The sequence below is a fragment of the Sturnira hondurensis genome, unplaced genomic scaffold, assembly GCF_014824575.4.
Source record: "Sturnira hondurensis isolate 20B ecotype Veracruz unplaced genomic scaffold, ASM1482457v3 Scaffold0000780, whole genome shotgun sequence".
Classification (NCBI taxonomy): domain Eukaryota; kingdom Metazoa; phylum Chordata; class Mammalia; order Chiroptera; family Phyllostomidae; genus Sturnira; species Sturnira hondurensis.
In genome coordinates this window covers 12326355-12348486 of record NW_028073411.1, presented here as the reverse complement: position 1 = coordinate 12348486, position 22132 = coordinate 12326355, and the positions used below count along the sequence as shown (strand labels likewise).

Genomic DNA, 22132 nt, shown 5'->3' with positions numbered 1-22132 from the left:
TTACCATGTAAAGTTTGAATGAAAGAACCAGAATGTTATAGGAACCCAATTTTATATGTGGATAACAAAATGTGTGCTTTAAAAATATGCATGCAGTTTTTATTTTAAGTAAATATATTAATGTAAAATATAATATAGATTACTATGCATTTATTTTAATTTTTGTAGTTTTATATATAAGATCATGTAGCTATGATTTTTTTTCTATAATTTGTTTCATGCAGGGTTTTAATGAGAATATTTGAGACACCATTAGTAAACGAATCTGAGCCAGGAACAAATCAAACTCTGCATGCTTACAGCAGTCATTTTGAAACATACCTGTGATCTGAGGAACTCAAAAAACATTGGACTTTGAAAGACTGGTTTGAAAGTATACTCTGGAATTTTAATGTTTTTGAGGATGCAAGTAAGATGGAAGGAAGGAGGATAGGCAGTGTACCGGTCATTTTTAATATCTAAGCAAAGTTTTGATTTTCTAAAAAAAAGAAAACCTTCTTTCAAACAGGGAACGACATTTCTGTTAGTCTAGTTCATATTGGAGAGACTATCCCCAGGAAGGAACTCTTGAGACATGTTAGAAATATTGTTGGCAATAAGAACGATGGAGCAATAACTGCTAAGGTGTAGAAATGCACAGAGACATATGCTCCCAACAGGATGTCCTACACACAACTACTAGACATTCACAGAATAAGGCTTCACCTTCAGAGTAATGGTTATATTTGGGGAAAGGAAGAAAATGGGCTCAGGGAGAAACAAAAAAAAGCTACAACTACACATATTGACTTTAACAACAAAAAGGCCCAAAAGAAGCCTATTGGAATTATCTCATGTTAAATTTCCTTGTTGGGTACATTATCATATTATCCTGTACAGTTCTCTGTATGTTTGAAATATTTTAAATACAACTATGAAGAATCCAGAGCTATTTCAAGTTTCTGATTCCACTTGTATATGGAGCACTGCTTTCCTGATGGGCTGTGAACTAGCGTGAAGAAAATACGGGCTCACACAAACATTCAGGTGTTCAAACACACAGGAACATGGTTATATTGAATATCCATTCAAATTGGCCAAGACTACAAATCCTATCAGCAACGAGGTGGCCACACGGGGCAGGAGCAGATGTAGCACTAGTTCAGCATGGCTTTCCTCAGTCCTAGGAATTCCCGGAGGCTTCACAAGGCTGTCTGCGTCACTCTCTTTGCAAAGGTGGGTAATACAGGTTGTGTTAAGTTCAGTTTTTACTAAAGCATTGTCCTTTTTACACATGACCTTTTAGCATGATTCTAGAAATCATTCCAATAACACTGAATGTGCTTTTTTTTTTAAAGAAATGTTTTCTGATGTTGAGTCTTCACTTATCTAGAATGAAGCTCTGGGTCTGCGAGGTTATATACTAATTCAGGAGAGAGCACTGTGCCACTGTCCCAGAATAACTGTATCATCAGGTTTTTAGTAGCTTGTAATTTCACAACCTTTAAAACTGAAGGTTAACAGGGCAAGTGGTAGACTTTTTTAGAGGGATTTTGAATCTCTACGTTGTTTTGTAGAAACATATGAACAACATAGATCTTTAAACATAACATATATATATGGCATGATTCTAGATTGTTAAAAACTTTGTGTGCTTTGGTAGAAGACTAGGAAGATATCTGAACAAGCATATTAACAACTATTATCTCTTTGTGGTGACTTTATCAACATATTTTCATTGTTCATTTTGTATTTTTAAAATTATTTAAAAAATGTATGTGTTATTATAAAAACTATAGTATTTTATAGAAACATAAAGAATATAAATATTTAACATAAACATTTTATTAAAAACAGAAAAATCTCTGTATGACTTATATGGCCTATAAGTATATAGAATTTAATAAAATAAGAACTAAAGGTCTTGTCATAATCCGATTTTAAGATTAATAAAGGAGTTAGCATTAGAAATATTTACTGTGCATATTTCATCATGATAAACAATGGCAAGTTTTGCATTTCAGCCTTGTCTTTTCAGTTTCTTTTTCAGAATGGCAATATCTAAAAAATCAGCCCTCATATCTCCTTTGTCTTCAAGACCATATTCTATAAAACCAACTTCTTTTTGAAGTCGTAGGAAGGTGCAATGAGGTGGATGTTACTGGGAGGCAGGAGGAAGATGGTGACCATCGACACCACACCTGAGCACCATCTGGATGGGACTGAGCTCCTCTGTAGACCACTCATCACAGACCCAGACCTGACAGATGTCTAACACAAACAGCCACCTGGAAGCAAAACTCTGCCCAAACCCAGCTGAGCTTTCATTCCGTGCTTTCATTCTCTTGTATTCAGATATCCAGGGGCTCTCCTGATGTCAGCTTCTGAATTCCCTGACTTACGATTATTCTTAGGGGGTGTCAGCCAAGGCTCCAATGACTTCCAAGAATCTGTATCATTGGATGCATTCAAGTCTTTCCCGAGCTCCCCCCTTCACTGTTCATTGCTTTTCTAATTCTTTCTCCAAACCACATTTATTTCCAGGCACTCTCCTCCATTCATTCTTAAATCTCAGTATTTAAACTCCCGAGTATATTTACATTTAAATGGAGTGCTGGGGCCTTTTGGTATTTCAAAAAGCATTTGAGATTTTTAATGAACTTTTAAAAGGTTCTTGAATTGATGCTTTGCCAAGAATGGGACTATTCAAAACAACAGGAGGTTTGGGTTCAATTTCAAACTACCCAGGCACCAATCCAGGGCAAACTGGAGCCTTCAAAACTCTGCAGGTGCTCCCTTGCCCCTCAGCCTCACACGCAAGGGCTTTGTTGGTGGGCCTCTGCCTCCCTTGCCAAGCTCATCTCTAATCCCACAGAAGACCCTAGGGCCTGCCTGCTCTTCCCCAGATGTTGCTTCCTTCCATTGTCCGTGTCTTGCCTCTTCTTCTCCCCTTTGCCTAGGACTTCTTTCCCATTTTCGTCAACTGCTATTCCAAAATTCACGGGCTAGGTTTAAAATCAACCTCATCGTGAAACTTTCTTTTGCCTGTGGAAGATTTGGAAAAAGTCCATACAGTAGTTCTCCAAACACTAGATTTTATTTTTTACGTGATCCCTCAGAAGCCATAGAACTAAGGAAATTGTAATACAATTCTATCTTCATAAGATAAAGCTTTGGACTTCTTTCACACATGTCTTCGGTGTAAACAGAGTCATGTTTATGGAGCTCTTGATGTGTAATCAGTGTATCTGTAACTCTGGAAGTTGGAAAAGTTATCTACTCTCTCTACTCAGAAGTCATATCTGAATCACAGGTGTAGTAACAGGCATTCCTGAAAATACCATGGGGGGGATTAACTGAGAAAATCTATGTAGAATCTTAGAACACTGTTTAGCAAAACTTCACTATTTTTATTAACAGATATTCTCTTCTCTTCTCCATGCTTATTTGAATAAGCTCTGTATAGAAGTTCAGGCACCTGTGCAGTTTCTTTGCCTTCTCAAAACATTATCTATTATTTGGTAACAAAGACCATATTCTCACAAGACCAAAGACCATGGTACATATAAACTTTCAATACACTATATACATAATACGATCAAATTAAACCTAGAAAAAATATGTGTTGGTCTATTTGTGATGGCTCCATACTTGCTATTGTCTCAAAATTTCAACAAATAAAACCACTAAAGAATGTAAACAATAAAGTTTGACATTAAAATGAAAATTTATGCAGTAAAATACTACCAGCCATAAAAAAGAAGGAAATCTTATCTTTTTGACAGCATTGATGGACCTGGAGAGTGTTATGCTAAGCCAGTCAGAGAAAGACAAGTATGATTTCATTCATATGTAGAATATAATGAACAAAGTGGAGACAGAGTCTTAGATACAGTGTACAGACTGACAGCTGTCAGAAGGGAAGGGTGGGGCTGAGTGAAAAAGTGAAGGGATTAAAGAAAGAAAGAAAAAAAACCCTCCTAGGCACAGACAACAATAAGGTGATTACCAGAAGGAAAGGAGGGTGTGGGGGAAGGAGGAAGGAATACTACTATGCAGTAGTATTCCACTGCATAAACTTTCATTTTAATGTCAAATGAGGACAAATGGTAATGGAAGGAAACTTGACCTGAGGTTGTGAACACAATACAATATACAAATGATGTGTTGTAGAATTATATACCTGAAACCTACATCATTTTATTAACCAATGCCACCCTAATACATTTTTAAAAATCACCATCACCTATCTCCTATTCTACTTCTTTTCGAATAAGGAAAAAGTCCTCCAAATACCATGCTGATCTCTTTAACTCTTGGCTGCTTTGTTTTTGTTTGGAAAACAGGCCACAATTGTGTGTGTGTTATTGACAGATGACTTCCCCCTCCCAGAAGAAAGAACTGAAATATTGGTATTTGGTTGAGCGTACTAAGCTGTTTCCAGGAAAGACTTTTGATCTTGAGTAGACCTGCCAAGATTCTGTATTCCAGATTGATAGATGATATTGTCAGCATCATATTTTCATTATTTTTGTTCTTCTGTGCTCTATGCCAAACCACCATTAAATCACAAATACCAAATGTTGAATAAATTGAAACATCTATGAGTTAGAAATCAGTTCTTATCTTTTTCCTTCACTTTCTCATCCAATGCTACATTTTTCATCATTCATCTGGTTTTCTCAATCTCTCATTAAATCTTTATTTTGATTTTTCTTTAAGTTCCTCACGTTTTAAAGGAGACAGCAACAAAATGACTTTGAGCTTTGAACCAGAAAACCTGGTCTCAGTCTGATTTGCTGTCTACTTTCTTCATGACCTCAAGGACCTGTTTTCCTTGCCTTTCAAAAACACAATGTGCCACATTCTCTCCAAATTCCTCGTTAAGTCTATTATTTCTGATTTTTCTTATCCAAAAATTTGCTCCTTTGGGACTGTATTCTGAAAACATGAATCTTTTTCCTGATTTAAAAAAAAATGGCAAGGAATTTAATTAAGTCTCTGTCTTTATTTTATGCACAGGATTATTTTAAAGATTATATAATAATAAGCATTATATATCTTAGCACAATCTTCCTTCTTTACAAATTCTTCTTTTATTTTTACCTCCTCTTCTTTTTCTCACCATCCTTGTTTTTAATTTTTATTTCAAAACCATCTTTGATTTTTCCATTATTTCATATCCTCAAATTTAATTCATTAGTAAGATTTTTCATAAATTTATTCAACAGGTTATATAGCCACAATGGGCTGAGCACTGGGTTATTTTGTTGTTTGGAAGGCCCAATAAATAAAGTTGTCATTCTCTGCCTGAGCTTGAAACTAATTGAGAAGTAGGTTTAAAAAATTGAGAGATGAAGATCAAAACATATTGATAAAGCTGTTAGCCAAGCGACCAAAGGGGAAAGTAATATTTCCATAAATCCTTTCAAATCCATGCACCAGCTGAGTTCCTGCTCTGTTGCTGGGGAGAGAGTGTCAGAGAAGAGTCGGGGTGGGGACAAGAAAGAGGCCAGAGTGTTACTGACGCAGGTCCTGCCCCAAAGCAACATGGGAAGTGGCGGTGGCGGACGTGTCTAGGGTTCACTACCACAGGGACTGGAGACATGCCAGTAAATAAAAGAGCCAGAACATCACTCTTATAGAGTTAATAGGTTTTTGAAGAAAGAGGTTGAAATATAGTTAGAAGGGGCTAGTATGTAATACAGAAATAAGGCATGCCATAGGAATGCAAGAAGGGGAAGCGTACTTCCTCTGGGGAGTCAAAGAGAGCTTCTCTAGGAAGTGTCACATAATCAGAGATCTGACGATGAGAATGAACAGGACAAAGAGCTAGCTGATGAGATGAGTGTTCCAAGCCATAGGAAAAGCACGAGAAATTTGTGGCCCATTTGGAGAGCTGAAGTGTGACCAGAGACTGGATGATGAAGGTGAATGGCACTAGAAGAGGTGAAAGAGCAGAGCAGAGCCCAGATCTTGTACGTTAGAACTTAGATTGTACCATAACGACATGGTGAAGGCACTGAAGGATTTTAAGCATCTGTTAAACACCCATATGAAGATGTCCATTTAACAACTGGGTCTGGACATCTGAAGAGAAGACTGCGTAGCATATATGAACCTGAAAATCATTGGCAAATACATTATTACTGAATCTCGGGAAATGAACATAATTGCCTACTGAGTAAACATTGTGAGACCAGAGCAGAGTCTATGAATGAGCTCTGAGAATCTCCAACATGTAATGACTGGGTGGGGAAAGCTGGAGAGCTAGGAACACATCAGGAGCCAGAGAGCGGAGTGCCTGCAGATGAGGGAGATCTTCACTGTCTGATGCTGCCAAAACGTCAAGTAGGAGGAGGACTGAAAACATAACACAAAGCCACCTTACCCTGCATCCATTTTTCTTCCAGTCTACAACAGGAAAGAAAGAGATACAGTTTTCCTACATTTCATTTCTGTATTGTTCATTTATAGATTTACCCTAGAATATTTTGGGTAAAATTTTGTATCACAAACATTCTTAAACCCGGTCCAAGTCTGGCTTCCCCACATCCACAGCTCTTTGAAATTATTTGGTTGATGTCACCAGTGATAGATATTAGGTGAGTTTGTGAACTAATGTTAGAAATTCCCAATATTTTCAGTTTAAAGTACAAGAAAGTGATATCTATTAAGAACGAGAAGACACCAGAGGGATCTGACTTTACCAAGATTGGAAGAGCAGGGTAACTAGAAATACACATTAAACTATTTCTGGGCAGGGTTTAAGTTCTAACTGAGATTAAGTTCAATTATTTCACAGTGTCAAGACTCACCTATTTGGAGGCACCATGGATTGAACAAAGGTGAGAATTGGGGGAGCTCAATTGTATGTCGATGAATGGAACTAGATTTTGGGTGGTGATCACGACGTAGCAAATATAGATGTTGCTTTATAAAGTTGTGCACCTGAAACTTGTATAACTTTATAAACCAATGTCACCTCAATAAAAATAAATTTTAAAAAGATAAAGCATTGGAATTTACCCATCTTCCGAATTGTTCAAGTAGATATATAATAAATAAATGAAATGCCAGAGCATACACGTGAAGTTTAGTGAGGACATGGATTAAAAGCAGGGGTTTTAAAATACAATCTGGATGCAGCCACAGTAAGTGTACTTTCCTATAGGTTTACCTCATCATTGATCCTCTGATGAGGTAAAAATTTGCATGTGGATTAGCAAGTGCACTGTAAGATTAGGGGGTGTTTTTTATTTTTTTATTTTTATTTTTTTTAACATTTTATTTATTTATCTTTAGAGGGGAAGGGAAAGAGAGAGGAAGGAAACATTAATGTATGGTTGCTTCTTGTGCATCTCCTGCAGGGAACTGGCCCCTGCCAGGAACTGGCCTGCAACCCAAGCATGTGCCCTGACTGGGAATCGAACCGCGATCGTCTGGTTTGCAGGCCCGCGCTCAATCCACTGAGCTACACCAGCCAGGGTTATTTTTTATTTTATTTTAATTGTTGTTCAAGTACAGTTTTCTGCTTTTTACCCCCACCACAGCCCACCCCCCAGCCCTCCCCACTTCCCTCCTCTTTCCACCAGGTTAGTGGATTTTGAAGAGGAAGTGTGGGACCCATATCTGCAGGCTCAGAGGCAGAGCAGTTTCTGAGGGCACCGTGTTGTTGGGTGGCCCTGGGAGATGATATTTAAGAAAAAATGGAAGGGAGAAGGAGATGAAGGAACATTCATGTTATATTCTTTTATGCTTTTTAGTTGTATAGCAGCATGTGAGTTAGGTGAAATATTGCAAAGACTTCAGTGAATAGGAACATATACCCTTCCCCACGGCCCTCTCTCCATCATGTGTTAGTAAATCTTGTTTTTCTTCCTGGAGATGGCTGTGATTAGAGGGCAAGGGGGCCCCTGTCTCATCAAATATTTGTCAGGAAGGGGGAAACAACTTTGGTCATTTCCATAACGATGGTGGTACTTCTCTCATCACCATTGCAGCAGACAAATTCGATATCCTTGTCCCTGAATTCTAGTCTCTCACCCTAGCAATGGCAACTTCAAGGGATGTTTTCAAAAGGGTGAATTGGGGTAAATGAAGCTGATGACAAGTTTGAGGTGGGTGGGTGAGACCACAGGGGCAAGGCAGAGCACCATGGATTCTGTCAGACAGTTCTTGCAGAGCACACTTGTGAGGCAGTAGGTAAGATTTATCTTGCATTCTTCCTTAGGATAGAGAATGCTAGTAGCTGAGAATGTGACCAAGAAAACCCAGTGAAGTCCCAAGTGCATCTCTTTACTGATAGTTATATCCAGCTAATATCTTAGTTTTGGGCTTGTGTGGTAAAGATTGTGAATGTAATTATAATAATTAATTAATTGATTGATTAAACAAATAAAATATCATTAAAGAGAACAATGCAAGATTTAATGACGATAAGTGCCCTATGAACCAAAAATATGATAACTCAATCATGTAAACCTAATGTCTAAAAATATAAATAATTAAAAAGAGGCTGTTCTTCAGCTGCAATGCTGGCAAAGAGCCAACACATGGAGGATGTTTATGCAGTGATAATGAACTTGCAGGTGTATTTTAAGCACAATGCAGAAGAGTGTGCATAGTATGCGTGCATAATGCATAACATTTACATAAAATGCTGAAAAAAAGAAATAAAGACATGATTGGATATTTATAAAATATTTCAGAAAGAATAAAGATACTTAAAGAATTTGGCAACATCTGGCCATCTCTTTTGAATATTGCAATATTTGGTTGTTATTGGATTAATTATAGAAGACATAAAACCTGGTCAGTCAAGTGAGTGAAATCTCCATCAGCTTTATGTATTTCTCTTCGTCTCTAGTACTTTTTTATTCTTTCCTTTTTCTTTCCTTGTTCTTTCTATCTTCTGTTTTCTTTTGTACTATCATCCCTTCTCCCACTTTCCTTCTTCCTCCATTTCTCTTCATTACTTTCTAACTTCATAGCTGGCAGATTATGAGGCATTACAGAAACTTGGGCTATAGCCCAATTGTCCCAATTTTAAGGAGTTATTTTTTGGAAGCTTTGCTGAGGTGTACTTGCTGGGGCCTCTGCGCTCACCATTTTCTCCAGGTCATTGCCATCTCCCTGGCACTCCTCTGACACCCATCATTTGGAGGGATGGCCTCAGTCCCCTTATTGCATGATCTCTCTTTTGATCCTCTTTCTCCTTTTCTAACAAATTTTTTCCTAAATATCCCCTTTAGCTCTCTACAATGTTTTCTCCCCTTACAATCTTCTTTATTTTAATACCCAGAGTTATTCCTAGCACTAGGCAGCCCAAACTTCTTGCAAATTTCTAATCTGAAACTAAAATGGTCTATGTATATGTCATGTTTTCACCCTCAGATTAGACAGGGAAGCAGTTAAAAAACCAGTTATTTATTGGAAGCTGCCTCTGCTCCAGATCATGTGTTATGCTTTGGAGTGACAGAGACCAAGAGGACACGAGCTTTGACTTCACTGAGAGTGTGACATGAGAGTGTGCAGAGGAAGGGGCAGTAAGCAGATGTGAGCATGCAGGATCCTATAAATGTAGCAATGAGAAACCCACTGTACAGTGGGGGCGGGACAGAGGAAGCTGCTATTAGCCCTGCATGGGAGCATCAGAAAAGGCTTCGCAGAAGAGAAGACCTGTTATTTGGATATTTAAGCATGAATAGATGTAGAGATGGGGGAAAGAATTCTAGTCAGAGGGTCTCACATGTGCAAAAGCACAGAGATACATTTGGGGTGGGGTGGGGCATTTAAGGTTTTAAATATAGATGCTACTTAAAATATCTGTCACTCACATCTGCCACTAGTTCTCAATGCCATTTTAATTTAATTTCCTTGTTTTAACTTTTTGTCTTCTTTTCTGTCTCCACCACAGCACTGTTTTTTTCACTTTGTACATCTCCTAAAGTCCAAATTTCCTCTGAGGCTCTGATGAAGGTGATTCAATGATGTCTTTACGTCACAATGGCCCATTTTGCCTATGTCCCCAAATATGTCCGTTAAAGGTGATCTTTTTATATAAAATAATTTTTCCCCATTGAGAAAATTCTGAAATTTGCTTGAAAGCTGTGAGTTTGTTCTCTCTTACATTTCTTTTCACTGGCCTGACCTTCTTTAGTCCTCATGTACCATCCTCTTCTACTATAGGTACAGATGTGTAAATAAATGTATTAGTTGGGAAAATACTGAATACTTTCATTGGCTAACCACCTTGAAATTGCACTTATTTTAGTCCTACAGTTCCATCCACAAAGTTGAACTTTGGTGCCTGTGGGTGAACCAAAGACCTTACTGTTCATCAAGTCGGTGTAAAAACAGGCTTACACGGGCCACACGTTGCCTTGTGAACCACAGCACTGTCCAGCCAATGTGACTCACCTGTCATGTGTAATACACCAGATTGAGACAGTTCTGTGCTTTGGTCTCTTGCTGTTGCAAGTAAGGATTGCAGTAACATTACAATTGTGAAGTTGTGTTTGTATCTTATGGAAAGGTCAGCCTCCACCCTACTCACTTGGGTCCTTGGTCTTCTTGCCTTTGAGTCTTCTCTGCTCTTGGACACAAGATAAGGCCTCCTCAAATACTACCATGACTTGCCCATTTCCGAATTTAAGAACTTTCCATAACTTTCCCACTGAACATGAAGCCTGAAGACTTGACATCATCCCTTGTCTCCTTTACCCAAGATGTGACGTTGGGCAAGTCACTTAGAGTTCTACAAAATGAAGATATTCCCTGGGCAATCGACAGGCTTATTAGGAAGATCTACTTTCAAACTAGGTTAAATAACTTGTAAACTCTAACATGATATTCAGTGTAAGTTGTAATTTTTTGCATAGGTTGCCACTCAACTCTCTAGTCTGTTGTTCAAAGCCTCAATTAGATTTCTACTGATATCTTTAACTTTTTATCTTCTTACATCCAAAAGAAACATTTTTGTGCAGAGGGCAGAGAGCTGGCAACTGTCATTTATAGTAATCTATTACAATAGACCCTGTCATTCAGAAGCTATATGAATCAAGCACCCATCTCAGTATCAATAACTTGCTTACTCTTATAAACATACCTAACTTCCAGTGTTATTTCTCAAATTGTACAAAATAGTTATAAATAATAAAATGCAACAAAAGACTAAAATATGCTTTGCATTTAAATTTTAGAGGGTCCCATTGTGCCTAGCAAAGTCTTGGATGTAAAACTTCTCCAGTTCAAAACACCAAGGCAAGAATTCCCTTTTTTCTTTCCAAGTCACTATTATTTTCTCAGTTTCAGCAAATAATCTCAATCCTAACACTAGAAACATTTATGTCGTTTTCCACTCTTCCCACTCTTCCCTCTCCTTCCTCATATCCTGTCAATCACCAGATCCTATTGATTCTGCTGACTGAATTTTAAAATGCCCCCATTTCCTTCTGTTACTCTTTTTTATTTAGATCTTCAAAATTTCTTTTCTGGATCATTGCCTCAACCTCCTGTCTGGTCTTTTCCATTTAGATTTCTCTTCATTGTGTTGTTCCACCCGTTGCCTAGTTACCAGAGTGAGTATAGTCAAATGGAATTCTAAAATGACTTTTTCTTGTTTTAAGGCATACTATGCTTCAAGCACAAGTCTGGGACCGAACTGCCTGAGGCAGATTTACAATTTTTATCTCTATGACCTCAGTGGAATTATCTCCCAGTTGCTCAGTTTCTTCATGTGGTGACCATGAGGATGCACCTCTCAGACCTTCAACTGCAGGGGCCATAGATGGACTACTGGTCCTAAGTGTTGCCCTCTGAACTGTACCCCCACATTCAGGCAGTGGCTGGGCATCCCACAGGTTCTTCCCCCAAATGACAGTAAACAGCAGAGCTACTACTGCAGACACAGTAGAGTCCTGGGACACAGGACTCTTCTGACAACTTGTCTGTCTTTGGCCTGAGGACTTCCCAGTGACTATGTCAACATCCTTGGACTCATTTTAGTTTTAAACTCCTTCACTCAATAAACTCCTTTTAAACTCCTTCACTCCTTCACTCCTTCACCCTTCCTTTCTTCTGTCTTACCTTCTCACTTCATTGGTAAAATAGATGTAATAATAATACTATTTTATAGGACTACTATGAGGATCAAGCATTATATAGATATGAAACAAATCCGTTTTTAACATCTATCTGGTGCATAAAATAGTTTGCTATTATAACCATTATTAATTTGCTACTCATTCAACATAACATACTCTTTCATGGAGATGTTCATATGTGTATCCTCTTCCACTAAAACCCCTTTCGTTCCAAACCATGTAAAGTAATACTTGTCCTTGAGGGTCCAACTCTGAAATTATTATCTATGCAATGTTTTCTTTTTTAAAAAACTCAGCTGCTTTTTTCTCTGTTGGAGCTCTATATACTTCACTGTTCTACCACTTAAATCAGTACTAATTTAAGCCACTAATCATATGTTTACCTGCTCCATTTTTGAGCCACTAATGATACATTTACCTGTTGTTATAGTTGAAGCCTACACTCCATAATGAATTATACTTTGTCACACCTGGTTTTGGTGTCTGTAGTACTTTGCAGAATATCTGGCACATTTTAGAGGTTAACATAGTAGGTTTTTATATTGAGTAAAAAAAATGCTTGTCCATATGTATTGTGTTGATTTGGTAGCAATACAGAAATATAAGAAGCCACAATGTTACTCACACCAGGACATCTGAACTTCCTTTGCTTGACTAGAATCTGTAACACTTAGAACTTCTTAAATTTTTCAGTATCAACCAAATTAAATAGCTTGTCCTTGGTTCTAGTGTGAAGACACCCCTAATGAAAAATACATGCTATTTTTCATAAATATTTTTGTCCTTCTATCAGCTATAACAGGCTATAAATTGAAGCCAAAATCAAGAAGACACTACCAAAAATTTAATATTACTCTTNATAATAAAATGCAACAAAAGACTAAAATATGCTTTGCATTTAAATTTTAGAGGGTCCCATTGTGCCTAGCAAAGTCTTGGATGAGTATCCTCTTCACACTTTCTGCAGTGTGAAGACACCCCTAATGAAAAATACATGCTATTTTTCATAAATATTTTTGTCCTTCTATCAGCTATAACAGGCTATAAATTGAAGCCAAAATCAAGAAGACACTACCAAAAATTTAATATTACTCTTAGTTTCATATTTTTATCTTGATTTTTTCAACAAGGAATTTAATGAACTAAGCCTTGAGAAGCTAAGACTGAGGCATCATCGTTTTCTCACATTCATCCAAATCTGTGCCCCATATTCCTGTCCAGCTGATCCTTTTTTAGTCTGCATATTCACAGACCTAATTATACTTTCTTATATCATCATTAGTGGATGAATAATGATACTTAAAATAAAACTTTCCATTTTTGTTTATTCATTAAACAAATATTTACTGAGCACCTACCTGGCACAGTTCTAAGCACTCAGTAAACATAAATCCAAAATAGACTAAAACAAACCAAACACACAAACTAATACCAGTTTTCTACATGGAACTCACACACTGGTGGGGAAATACAGACAATGAATAAAATAAGTGAATAGTATGTGATGATAACTAGTACTATGGAGGAAAGTAAAAAAGAAAAAGAGGAAAGGAATACATATCTTGAGGGTCCCAGATATGTAATAATTTCAAAATATAGTGATGAAGGAAAGCCTCATTGAAAAGAGGACATTTAACAAATACCTGAAATAGTTAAATAAGTGAACCAGTAGGTGTCTTGGGGACAACATACCAGACAGAATGAAGATCAGATGCTGAGTCTCTGAAATGAAAACAAATCTGGGATATTCCAGTAACATCAGGAAGCCATGGTTGTGAGAACAAAAATATCTAACAGGAGAAAGTGGTAGGAGTTGAAGTCAGAGGGACAACAAAGGGTTAAACTGAAGACATGCTAAGGAATCTAGATTGTGCCTCAAAAGAGATGAGGAGACACTGGAGATTTTAAAATATATTTTCTAAGGTTTCTGGGTACACACCTATAATCAAAGATCTTTATGTGATACTGGGTCCTCAGGAGGAATGGCACATTGGTTTAGAAACCAAAGGGTGAAAACAGGTGTGGCACACTCTGAGCATCACCCCCGGGATCCACTCGGAGAGTGTGAGCTCCTCATTCCTGCAGCTGTATGCTGTGTGCTGTTGCCACTCCTAAGCCCCCAAGGGGGAACACTTCCAGAAAGGGACTAAACAGAATTGCACTTACATATTGAGCTATGGCTGTGCCTAGGCACTTTAGGTTTCTTGTATCTGAGGATTGTATCTGGGTGATTCATTACCCAATGGTGATGGTAAATGAATAAGAGCAGAAACTGTGGCCAGCTGAGAGCCTAGTAACTAGGGGCTCACACTCCCCTGAGAATGGTCTGTGTCTTACCATGAGGTAAGCCTCCAAGACCAGCAGAGGTGGTACCTGTAGGTAAAGTTGATGTAGGTTGGTTAACAGGGAACAGGGATGATGAGTATCAGGCATGGCTCTGAGACTAACTGCTGTGGTAAGAGCTGTCACTTATCTCTCTAACATTCTTTTTCCAAGTTACCTCTCAAGAGTCCTGGGCAGGGTATTCCTCAAATAAATATGAAAATGTGGATATGAGTGACATAAGAGATGGACTTTGGAAAACACAGTAATGCACCATCCAGATATCTCTTCAGTGAAGGACCTATCACCTTAGCTTCTGGACATGCTGCGAGTAGACCAACTTCAGTGTCAGAACCTTCAGGTCTGGCCCGAAGAGATCCATCTGGCTCAAGTCATGCTCTTCCCAGCAAACCTATATTAAATGGCTGATTGAGGTGTGAGTACAAAGGTGCAGCTATTTCAGTTCGGTGTGAGACAGCTCTAACAGGCAATTTTTCCCTAGAGCTCCCTGGGGGCTGAGTCAGGTTCACCTAGCCAGTGTCTCAGTTATATTTGTCCCTCTCCCTGATCCTGCTTGCTTCCTCTTCATTCTTCAGGTGGTGACCACAAGGATGCTCTGTAATAAATGTTCTGCTTGATAAACTTTGAGTCTGTTTCTCAAGGAACCCTAGCTGTGACAGAGAGTGCGGGACTTCTGTTCAATAAATGGTTCTTTTATTTTGCTGAATACTCAAAGATTGTTTTCAGTATTTAAATGTTTTCAGTATTCCTAGGAGTAAATGGGCAAATTGGGGCTGCAGATAGCCCAACTGGTCCAGTCTAACTTAGCTAGAAAATGTGGGATACTCTGGGACTAATTTTTTAGGGAAAGATCAAAAAGAAAAATAGGAAACCAAAGAAGGAGAGATATAGCAAGCAATGGTATGAGGCTGGGACTGCAAGGTACGGACAAGCCACTGATAAAATTGTGGTGGGCCGGCCCAAGGAAAGGGTGTTAGTCACGAAGGTATCTGACATTCGGTTTTGCACTGTTTGTTTAATCTTATGTAAATTGTCTCTCTGTCTTTCACATCTAGTAAGGTCTGTTCTATACAAAAGTTTTTCATAGTAAACTTTTTTTTGAAAAGTGTTATATCTGGATTAATAAAGACTAAGACAGTTAGCAAGCTGAGGCATTGATGTATCACATTTATTGAAGTCGGGAGCTCAGAGTTCTTGGTGATCATGATGACAGGGGCCCCAGTGAAGGTGCTAGAATTTAATCTTATCTAAATCTTAAACAGTATCAGAATTGTATCTGTTTATTTGTTTCTTTTATCCTCTAGGTTGCACTTCATTATAGTCAGGAACAGCGCCTGTCATGCAACACAATGTCATGTTCCTAGTGTTTGTGGAATAAACGTATCTGAGCATAAATGAATATACATTTAGTTAGTTGTACAGACATCTGCCTCCTCACTCCAACCTTTCCTTATTGACACCTTTCATTTCTTGGGCATGCCTGGGAAAATAGAAAATTGGTTTGAAAAAGAGAAGATAGTATTTTTCTAGATATTAGAAAGAGCAAGAAAGCTGTACAAGGAGAGAACAGCATCTTGAACATAAGCTCTCTGTCCCTGAGGTTCTCAAACACAGGGGAAATCGCCATTTGGAGGAATATGGTATGTAGAGTCAGACACCAAATAAAATTTGGACCAGAATAGATAGTCTTTAAGGGCTATTCATTTGTGAGAATTTGCAGTTTTATGATTCCATAGTATGATGTTTGTTATGCTATGAAATAATCCAAATTCTTCCTGTGGCAAGTGTTTTGAATAGAGATAAATTCCTACCAAGCTCCACCTCCTCCTTCTTCATTTTGCCACACAAAGTTATACTTGGCCAGATGCTTCTCCTTTTTATTTTCTATTTAGGTGGTATTTTCAAATATGGAAAACAATTTTGTAAACTCCCTGCCGTTTCTGTTCTGCTTGGGCTCTGCAGAGGCCCAAATAATTTATGGAAAAACAGCACCTGTGTTTTTACCAGGGATGGTTTTCACAACATTGATGAATTTCAAATGAAGGGCATCTACCTCATTAAAGTTAAATGAAAAGAAAATTCTTTCTCCGTTTCCAGAAATTGATTGCAAAATCCACTCGAAAAGTGTTTTCTTGTCCCATAAAAACACTAAACCAGATGTAAACATTATATACCAGGCTCTACCTTTTGAGAAAAAGGTAGGTTCAATTTTATCAGAGGAAAAAATTCTAAGGTTCAAGTTTTCTGAGGATTTACCCAACTAGGTTGATTTATTAATGCAACAACATTTTGTGAGGTACTCATTCACTCATTAAACAACTATTCATTCATTTAGTACCTGTTACATCAAAAATCATCATAGTAAATAGATATATTTTATTGGGGGGTGCATGGTAGACTTTTAGTTCAACATGGAAGTTTAAACACATGAGTTTATCTCTGCTTTTATCTAAATTGCGGGTCAACTAAGTATGATCTATGGACTGACCACCATCTTTTTAAAAGAAAATGTTATTGGAATACAGCCACAAACACCAATTTACATACTCTTTTGTGGTGCTGTTTATTATTACGTTTGATTCCATTTTTTCCTTTGTGTTTTATTTTGGACAGTTTTTAATGTTATGGCTTCATGCTTACTAATTTTTCCTTCTGCAACATTTAATCTGCTATGGGTGCTATTCATTGATTTTTTTTCCATTTCACACATAATTTTTTTCATCTCTTGAACTTAAATTTGGATGTTTGTCCATCTCCCGTGTCTCCACATAACTGCTTTAATGTCCTTCTCCCTAGGGTCCTTCTGCTTGTTTTAACATCTCATCATTTGGGGGTCATTTTAGATTGATTGGTCTTGTATCTTCATTTTGGGTCTTATTTTTCTTGCTTTTCTGCATTCCTAGTAAATTTTAACTGGGCACCCCAAATCGCAAATTTTATTTTATTGGGTAACGCATATTTTTGTCTTCCTATAAAGACACTGGACATAAAACAAGGAAAGAGAATGATCCTTGTAAGACACAAGCAAGGTGCAGCAGAGCAGAAGTGGCGGACGTCATTATTTGAAAAGTACTTGGATGCCTGCAAGAGCCCGGGGCATTCTTCAGTCCAGGGTTCCCTGTCGTGCAACCAGAATGTTGACAGTCACCTCTGGCCACAAGAAATTGTATCTGTTTATCTCTAAGTGTCATACGAATACTATCATTTTTTAAAGAGAAAAATTGAATGAAAAAATTAGGAAAGAACTTTCTTAGACCTTACGATGCCAAAGAGTTTTAAAGATAAGCATCAGGAACATGCCTGGTTATATAAAGAGTATACTTTATACACATATTTGAAAGTTGCTAAGAGAGTAGATCTTAAAACCCTCATTATAAGAAAACAAATTTGTAACTATGTGTGGTGATAGATGTTAATGACTTATTTTTGATGGTCATTTTGCAACACATAGGTTGCAACGTATGTGAACCATTATATTGTATACCTGACACTAATACTACGTTATATGCCAATGATATCTCAATACCAGTTAATCAATCAAAGAACCAATCACACTTGTTATGGGGTAGAAGAGAGATCTGAGGGGGAAAGAAAGATGAAGGTAGGGGGAAAAGTTAAAAAAATTACAAAACACCCAAAAGATCCTTTTCAGACTTCGGGGTAGGTGATCAGAAAAGTCAAACCCTTAGAAATGTCTTATTTCTTAAAAAATTTTCACAAAGAATTTAATACAGTTAAAGGTGAGATCATATGGTATTTGTCTTTCACCTCCTGGCTTATTTCACTCAGCATAATGCTTTCAAGTTCCATCCATGCTGTTGTAAAGGGTAGGAGCAACTTCTTTCTTTCTGCTTCATAGAATTCCATTGTGTAAATGTACCATAGTTTTTGGATTCATTCATTTGCTGATGGGCACCTAGGATGCTTTCAGCTCTTGGCTATTGTAAATTGTGCTGCTATGAACATACCATATGATCTCACCTTTAACAGGAACCTAAACAACAAAACAAACAAGCAAGCAAAATATAACCAAAGACGCTGAAATAGAGAACAGGCAGACAGGGACCAGAGGGGAAAGGGGAGGAGATTTCAGGGGAAAAGGGGAAGGATTCACAGAAACAAGTATAAAGGACACATGGACAAAAACTAAGGGGGGTGGAAATGGGAGGGAGGTGGGGAGCACTGGGGGGTTGGCTAAGAAGAAAGTAAAAGACAGAAAACTGTACTTGAACAATAATTAAATTAAAAAAAGAATTCAATCCACATTATGTTATTTTTGAGGTGTGTGGACAATGCACCCAAAGGAATAGCACGTGAAGGTAAACAGCCAAGAAGGGTTCACCGAGCTACTTAAATCCCTGTGAATGATTATTCTTAAGACAGCTAGCCCTTGGAGAGCTAGATTTGCTTCATTTTAAAATTCTCAGCAGTTGTGCAGAGATATGCAAGTTCATTATCACCTCTAATAGCTTCTAATTAAACTGCTTTAGTAAAACTGTGGAATTTAAAAAAAACACTAATGCACAGTAACACCTGTTATGTATTTTCATATATTATGCACAGAGAATACAGAAGCTGTACACACTTGCTCTATGGCATACTGTCCCACTTCAGGGGCAGGCACTAGACCAGCCTTTCCGGAAGGGACCTCTGAGACTAGAGATTGTTTGGTATATAGTGAGCGCCTGTTTCCGGCAAGATGCAAACAGGGTGCCAAGAGGTTCTGGATGACTATCCAAGTGTCTGGATAACAGAACCTCCATGCCAGTGAAAATATATATACAAAAGAAAAAATAAGAAAACCTCCAAAACTTCTTCAATCCACGTTTTGGTGTTTCTGATAATCTGGGAAGATATTTAAAGGCAAAATAAAAAAAAAAAACATAATACCATGTTATGTTTGCTCATGGTCTTACAACTTAAAATGCAAGTCCATGTGATTTATTGAGTCAATTACCAATAAATTATTGAGTCCCTATTATACCCTTGACATTGTTTCCCATCCTGGGATACAGAGATGAGGTTGATCTCACAAAGCTCAGACTCCAGTGGAGAAGAAAGAGACCTGAGTAAAATGGACTATGCACAGTCCAAAGCACAGTCATTGGACCACTGCATGTGGTGCTCCCAGCAGACTTCAGGTAGCATGGAGAGGGTTCAGCCCAGTGTGAACTGCAGGGACATCTGCAGTGTCAAGGTTTGGCCAATGTCCTAAAGTCTGTAAGTAGCTAAATCTGGGCCAAAACCCAGTTATTTGGGATCCTCCTCTGGTTCCCTTTCCTCTGCAACCCCATTTTCATCAGGTCATTGTCTCGTCTCTCTGCAGAAGTTTTAAGAACACAATCCCCATGCTCAGATTCATGAGGAAGAGAGCAACTGGCATTTCCCATTGAGAGAATTTGAAAGAATGGCTATGATAATCCCTATGGTTTATGGTTTATGGACCCAAGCCATAATCCCTATGGTTTGCTTCCTGCTTTAAAACTATTGTAATGGAGACTGAGGAGCAGCTACAATTCTGTGTCCTTGATGAAACCGGTAACTGGTGATCAGGAGATAAGATTGTGCATCATTGCTACCACCAAAGACACAGAAGAAGTGGAAACACAGGCCTGGTGAGGATTCTGGGGTGTCTTTAAAAGCTTCTCAGGGTATAAGTGAAGAGGACCACTCTGGTGTCTTTAGGAAAATGCCCTGCTTCCAAAGAAAGGGAAGAAAAATAAGTTCTAATGTACAGTATTTTTCTGAAATGAATTAGCCCCGGGGCATGAGGAAGGTTTACTGCTTTTCCTGGCTGTGCTCTCTTCATTTTTGTTTCTGGATGAAATTGAGAAAATCAAGAAGCAGACATTTTTGGCCCTCAGTGGACTGGACTCACCATGAATCCTGTGCAACCCTGAGCTGGTTCAAAATAACATTTATTGAGCACTTCCATTATTCCATGTCTGGTGCCCATTGCTTTCATGTTTTAATACCTATATCTGTATTTATACATATCCTGTGTGTATGTGTGTATATACATTCATATACAGAAATCATAGAGGATGAGTTAAGGTTATATACACACACACCATATTTACCATTTATGATATGACATAGAAATATAAGAAAAATATCACTCATAATATATCCAAAAGTTTGCAACTTGTTCTGCTTTATAGTAGAGAAAAGTGAAATAGTTACACAATTGTGATAAAAAGAGTTAACTATTACATAGAGGGATCTGTATATAACAGGTTTTGTTCTAAACATTTGTGTTTTTTTGTATACAAACTCATTTCTTTTTTAAAAAGTCATAGGAACACAAAGGAAACGATGAAGTAGATACTACTAAAATCACACTGAATTTTAAAACAAAGAAATGCAGGCACAAAGATGCTGACCTGCTTGAGCTCTCTTGATTAATAAGCGTCTGGGGAGAGGCCTCAAAATCAGAAAGCCCAGATGTCACCGTGCACCGAGTAGGATTCCTTGCTCAGCGTATTAGGTTCCAACTGCTGCTGTAACAAATTATCACAAGCTTAGTGGCCTAAACCAATGAAAAGGATTCTATGGAGGTCAGAAGTCTGAATGGCCTCAGGCTAAAAATCAAGGTGTCTGCAAGGCTGGATTTCTTTCTGGAGGCTCCAGGGGAGAATCCATTGTCTTATGTTTCCACCTTCTAGAGACGGCTCTCATTTTTGACTGGTGACTTTCCATTTCTTGTCCAAAGCCAGCAGTGGCCAGTGGAGTCTTTCTCACGTTGCATCCCTTGGGCACTAAATTTCCTCCCTTTTCTTTCACCTTGTCATTATATCAGGCCTATCTGGATAACCCAGAATAATTCTTCCATCTCAAGATTTTTGACTTAATTGAATCTAAAAAGTCCCATTTGCTATGTAAGCTATCATATTGATGGATTCTGGGGATTAAGACACACATACCTTTGGGGCACCGTCATTCTGCCTGTTACCCCAACTATCTGATTTCAGTAGTTTTAAGACAATATTTGTCAAAATATTTCAAAATTTAAAATGTGTGTATTTTAATTTATCAATTTCATTTCTGTGGATTTAGCCTGCAGAAATATTTAACACATGTTCATAATAATATTTACTAAGAAGTTAATTGCAGCATTAACTGTATATTTACACATTTACTATTTATCTACCTTTGCTGATATGTAAATTCCTAAGGGAATGAATTTTGCTAGATCATTGTTTTACCTGAAGCTCTTTGGATGGTGCCCGAATTTACTAGGAACATAACAAATATTTGCAGAATGAGTAAATGAGTGAATACAGTCATTAAAGAGAATGAATAATAACTATGTACACTGAGATAAAAAATGTCTAAGATGGACTGTTATATGAATAAATGGGTAAGATGAATGTGCAAATAACATATTTCTTGAATAACAATCTATAATGTAATATGTTGTAACTTTCTACTATATATGTGTGCATATATATACACATGTCTATGCACAAATACTTTCACAGATGCCTATATATTTTTGCAACTTACACTAAAACATCATGAAAGATATATACTACAGTAATATTACCTGTGGTTTATTTTCACTTTTGCTGTGTTGTCTTTACTTAAATATTTGTATTATAACTAAAACTTTTCTTAATTCTATCATTTAAAAAACAACACCATGTTATATAATGCAGCAAGTCCATTCCTAACTATATAACCAAAAGATGTGAGTAAACATA

At 37.6% G+C, this 22132-nt stretch overlaps 1 long non-coding RNA gene across 1 annotated transcript in view; it reads left to right on the top strand.

Moving 5' to 3' along the window:
• The window catches only part of LOC118989770 (uncharacterized), a 50468-nt gene that overhangs the window by 5364 nt on the left and 22972 nt on the right, over positions 1 to 22132 (top strand). The window contains exon 2 of the long non-coding RNA XR_005067083.1: positions 1161 to 1215. This is a non-coding gene — a long non-coding RNA (uncharacterized LOC118989770). The remainder of the gene's footprint in view (positions 1 to 1160; positions 1216 to 22132) is intronic.